The following is a 6,107-nucleotide window of genomic DNA, read 5'->3' on the forward strand; positions in this document are numbered from 1 at the left end:
CGATGCTCGCGACAGTCATGCCGTGAGAGTGTGCACCGTGCACGCGACCGAGTAAGGCCACTCAGAGACATCCATTTCCCAGGCATATGCCCCCTACGCACTTTTGGTGGTGCACCCCGCACGAACAATCCCGCCTCGACCAGCCTGAACAATTCCCCTCTCGAAGGAAGGCCTCGGCCTTAATCGTCCACGACAAACAGCTCGACGAGGCATGAAGCACCCACGGGAGCCGGAGCACGACGATGCAGAGTCTCGGTTCACAGGAGCCTGGGAAGAACATCCCGTACGGAACCCTTTACCCGAAAACATCCGAACCGCACATGCTCGCGACAGTCCTGCCGTTAGAGAATGCACCGTGCACGCGACCGAGTAAGGCCACTCAGAGACATCCATTTCCCAGGTATATGCCCCCTACGCACTTTTGGTGGCGCAACTCGCACGAACAGTCCCACCTCGACCCCGTATACAAGCTTTTTTGCCTCGAAGAGTTCGTCGGAGACGAAGAAGCAACCTTCAGTGCAACCGTAGCACTCTTTTGTGCAACCGCCCAAACAACGCCCCCTCTACCCTCTGTCGAAACACTCGGCATTGCTGCTCCCTAAGGTGAGCTTCTCCTCATAGGCAATTCCGCTCTTATCCGGTCACGTTTGTGTGCCCGAATTTCGCAAGGCAACCTCCATGGGACATGGAAAAGACTCGAGAAGAGAGCTCGCTCACGGGAGAGAGAAGCCAAGGAGACCACGAGAGTGCTGAGAGTGGGACAGCGCTGAATAGGCGGGAGAAGCCTGCGCGTATAAACGGAGATATATATCCAATTGCAACGAAGGAACGTGCCAAAGATCGAGAACAATGGCAGAAATGCTAGTAACGTGCACTTCGGGACCAACGCATCACCGGAAGACAACCGCCAAACATCGAAAGAGTCGCGATGCTCCGCAACCTACGTGCAAAGCGGTCGCACACCGGGTAAGGGAGTGAGAGCCCCAAACATAGCTGGGCGAGGCGCTCACTCCGCTCTTTAATATCTCGTTAATACCGCCAAGGAAATGGCACAAGCACACACACACAAGCATCCTCGGAAGAGGACAGTTCGAGTGACAGGTCAAATCCAAGAGTTCCGAAGACTACCTCCAGGAACAATCGGGAACAAGACCGATTACAAGTCGTCGAGTCTGTTACTGGGCGAACACGAGATGCGCACAGGAAATCGATCAGCCCTCACAATGGCCCAAGGCCAGAGATCGGACTGCTACGATTTACCCCAACAATCATCGTGCCACTCTTCGCAGAGAGGTGATAGACGCCAACGAGCCCGCGCATAGCAATCGAGGTGTAAAAAGGGCGTTGAAGGCAGGAAGCCTGGACGAAAGAGGCTACGAGGTCACCTCGAAGCGGTCTAAGAATCGGGCGCACTTGGGGCGACTACCAGTGCCAACCCCTTATCCCGCGGTGCGTCCGACACACAGAAATTTCCAAGGCGGCCAAGGAGCCTCCCCGCATAGCAATCGGGGTGTGAGGTTACGGATGCAGCATTGATAGCAATCGAGGTGGGAGGCGAAGGATGCAGAAGTGAGAGCCGAGGGATGTAGCAGAGATAGCAATCGGGGTGTGTGATGCAGAAGAGATAGCAATCGAGGTGTGCGGTGGGAAGGGCCCAGCAGCCAGAATGCATGAAGCGACGGATGAAGCAGTGATGACAACCGGGCTGTGAGGAGAGGAGGGATGCAGCCAAGAAAGCAATCAGGGCTCGAGGCAAGGGATGCATCAAGGATAGCAATCATGTTGTGAGGCGAGATTCCAAAGGCTAAACGTGAGAGGCTGCAGGGTCGACTCAGAGAGGTCTATGCATGTGAGAGGCTGAAAGCAAGGTCAACTCGGAGCGGTCTATGCATCGGGCGCGCTTGGGGCGACTACCAGTGCCAACCCCTTATCCCGCGACGCGTCCGACAAAGAGAACGTTCCAAGGCGGCAGAGGAGGTTACCAGCCGAAGGATGCAGTAGCAATAACAGGTATAGTTCCGCGGCGGCCGAGAAGACTCACCGCATAGGAATCGGGATGCGAGGCGAGGGATGCGGCGGGAAGGCCCCGACGGCTAAACGGAAGAGGCTGCAGGGCCGCCTCGGAATGGTCCAAGCATCGGACGCGATTGGGACGACTACCAGTGCCAACCCCTTATCCCGCGATGCGTCCGATACACAGATAGTTCCAAGGCGGCCGAGGAGCCTCACCGCATATCAATCGGGGTGCGAGGCGAGGGATGGGGCGGGAAGGCCCCAACGGCTAGACGGAAGAGGCTTCAGGGCCACCTCGGAATGCTCCAAGCATCGGACGCGCTTGGGGCGACTACCAGTGCCAACCCCTTATCCCGCGATGCGTCCGATACACAGATGGTTCCAAGGCGGCCGAGGAGCCTCACCGCATAGCAATCGGGGGTGCGAGGCGAGGGATGGGGCGGGAAGGCCCCAACGGCTAGACGGAAGAGGCTTCAGGGCCGCCTCGGAATGGTCCAAGCATCGGACGCGCTTGGGGCGACTACCAGTGACAACCCCTCATCCCGCGATGCGTCCGATACGAAGATGGTTCCAAGGCGGCCGAGGAGCCTCACCGCATAGCAATCGGGGTGCGAGGTGGGGGATGCGGCGAGATGGCCCCAACGGCTAGACGGAAGAGGCCACAGGGCCGCGTCGGAATAGTCCAAGCATCGGACGCGCTTGGGGCGACTACCAGTGACAACCCCTTATCCCGCGATGCGTCCGATACGAAGATAGTTCCAAGGCGGCCGAGGAGCCTCACCGCATAGCAATCCGGGTGCGAGGTGGGGGATGCGGCGAGATGGCCCCAACGGCTAGACGGAAGAGGCTGCAGGGCCGCCTCGGAATAGTCCAAGCATCGGACGCGCTTGGGGCGACTACCAGTGACAACCCCTTATCCCGCGATGCTTCCGATACGAAGACAGTTCCAAGGCGGCCGAGGAGCCTCACCGCATAGCAATGGGGGTGCGAGGTGAGGGATGCGGCGAGATGGCCCCAACGGCTAGACGGAAGAGGCCACAGGGCCGCCTCGGAATAGTCCAAGCATCGGACGCGCTTGGGGCGACTACCAGTGACAACCCCTTATCCCGCGATGCATCCGATACGAAGATAGTTCCCAGGCGGCCGAGGAGCCTCACCGCATAGCAATCGGGGTGCGAGGCGAGGGATGCGGCGAGATGGCCCCAAAGGGTAGACGGAAGAGGCTGCGGGGCCGCCTCGGAATAGTCCAAGCATCGAACGCGCTTGGGGCGACTACCACTGCCAACCCCTTATCCCGCGATGCGTCCGATACACAGATAGTTCCGAGGCGGCCGAGGAGCTGGGGGATGCGGCGAGATGGCCCCAACGGCTAGACGGAAGAGGCTGCAGGGCCGCCTCGGAATAGTCCAAGCATCGGACGCGCTTGGGGCGACTACCAGTGACAACCCCTTATCCCGCGATGCGTCCGATACACAGATAGTTCCGAGGCGGCCAAGGAGCCTCACCGCATAGCAATCGTGGTGCGAGGTGGGGGATGCAGCGAGATGGCCCCAACGGCTAGACGGAAGAGGCTGCAGGGCCGCCTCGGAATGGTCCAAGCATCGGACGCGCTTGGGGCGACTACCACTGCCAACCCCTTATCCCGCGATGCGTCCGATACACAGATAGTTCCAAGGCGGCCGAGGAGCCTCACCGAATAGCAATCGGGGTGCGAGGCGAGGGATGCGGCGAGAAAGCCCCAACGGCTAGAGGGAAGAGGCTTCAGGTCCGCCTCGGAATGGTCCAAGCATCGGACGCGCTTGGGGCGACTACCAGTGACAACCCCTTATCCCGCGACGCGTCCGATACACAGATAGTTCCAAGGCGGCCGAGGAGCCTCACCGCATAGCAATCGGGGTGCGAGGCGAGGGATGCGGCGAGAAGGACCCAACGGCTAGACGGAAGAGGCTTCAGGGCCGCCTCGGAATGGTCCAAGCATCGGACGCGCTTGGGGCGACTACCAGTGACAACCCCTTATCCCGCGACGCGTCCGATACACAGATAGTTCCAAGGCGGCCGAGGAGCCTCACCGCATAGCAATCGGGGTGCGAGGCGAGGGATGCGGCGAGAAGGACCCAACGGCTAGACGGAAGAGGCTTCAGGTCCGCCTCGGAATGGTCCAAGCATCGGACGCGCTTGGGGCGACTACCAGTGACAACCCCTTATCCCGCGACGCGTCCGATACACAGATAGTTCCAAGGCGGCCGAGGAGCCTCACCGCATAGCAATCGGGGTGCGAGGCGAGGGATGCGGCGAGAAGGACCCAACGGCTAGACGGAAGAGGCTTCAGGGCCGCCTCGGAATGGTCCAAGCATCGGACGCGCTTGGGGCGACTACCAGTGACAACCCCTTATCCCGCGATGCGTCCGATACACAGATAGTTCCAAGGCGGCCGAGGAGCCTCACCGCATAGCAATCGGGGTGCGAGGCGAGGGATGCGGCGAGAAGGACCCAACGGCTAGACGGAAGAGGCTTCAGGGCCGCCTCGGAATGGTCCAAGCATCGGACGCGCTTGGGGCGACTACCAGTGACAACCCCTTATCCCGCGACGCGTCCGATACACAGATAGTTCCAAGGCGGCCGAGGAGCCTCACCGCATAGCAATCGGGGTGCGAGGCGAGGGATGCGGCAAGAAGGACCCAACGGCTAGACGGAAGAGGCTTCAGGGCCGCCTCGGAATGGTCCAAGCATCGGACGCGCTTGGGGCGACTACCAGTGACAACCCCTTATCCCGCGACGCGTCCGATACACAGATAGTTCCAAGGCGGCCGAGGAGCCTCACCGCATAGCAATCGGGGTGCGAGGCGAGGGATGCGGCGAGAAGGACCCAACGGCTAGACGGAAGAGGCTTCAGGTCCGCCTCGGAATGGTCCAAGCATCGGACGCGCTTGGGGCGACTACCAGTGACAACCCCTTATCCCGCGACGCGTCCGATACACAGATAGTTCCAAGGCGGCCGAGGAGCCTCACCGCATAGCAATCGGGGTGCGAGGCGAGGGATGCGGCGAGAAGGACCCAACGGCTAGACGGAAGAGGCTTCAGGGCCGCCTCGGAATGGTCCAAGCATCGGACGCGCTTGGGGCGACTACCAGTGACAACCCCTTATCCCGCGACGCGTCCGATACACAGATAGTTCCAAGGCGGCCGAGGAGCCTCACCGCATAGCAATCGGGGTGCGAGGCGAGGGATGCGGCGAGAAGGACCCAACGGCTAGACGGAAGAGGCTTCAGGGCCGCCTCGGAATGGTCCAAGCATCGGACGCGCTTGGGGCGACTACCAGTGACAACCCCTTATCCCGCGATGCGTCCGATACACAGATAGTTCCAAGGCGGCCGAGGAGCCTCACCGCATAGCAATCGGGGTGCGAGGCGAGGGATGCGGCGAGAAGGACCCAACGGCTAGACGGAAGAGGCTTCAGGGCCGCCTCGGAATGGTCCAAGCATCGGACGCGCTTGGGGCGACTACCAGTGACAACCCCTTATCCCGCGACGCGTCCGATACACAGATAGTTCCAAGGCGGCCGAGGAGCCTCACCGCATAGCAATCGGGGTGCGAGGCGAGGGATGCGGCGAGAAGGACCCAACGGCTAGACGGAAGAGGCTTCAGGGCCGCCTCGGAATGGTCCAAGCATCGGACGCGCTTGGGGCGACTACCAGTGACAACCCCTTATCCCGCGACGCGTCCGATACACAGATAGTTCCAAGGCGGCCGAGGAGCCTCACCGCATAGCAATCGGGGTGCGAGGCGAGGGATGCGGCGAGAAGGACCCAACGGCTAGACGGAAGAGGCTTCAGGGCCGCCTCGGAATGGTCCAAGCATCGGACGCGCTTGGGGCGACTACCAGTGACAACCCCTTATCCCGCGACGCGTCCGATACACAGATAGTTCCAAGGCGGCCGAGGAGCCTCACCGCATAGCAATCGGGGTGCGAGGCGAGGGATGCGGCGAGAAGGACCCAACGGCTAGACGGAAGAGGCTTCAGGGCCGCCTGGGAATGGTCCATGCATCGCACGCGCTTGGGGCGACTACCAGTGACAACCCCTTATCCCGCGACG

The sequence above is a fragment of the Cryptomeria japonica genome, unplaced genomic scaffold, assembly GCF_030272615.1.
Source record: "Cryptomeria japonica unplaced genomic scaffold, Sugi_1.0 HiC_scaffold_235, whole genome shotgun sequence".
NCBI lineage: Eukaryota > Viridiplantae > Streptophyta > Pinopsida > Cupressales > Cupressaceae > Cryptomeria > Cryptomeria japonica.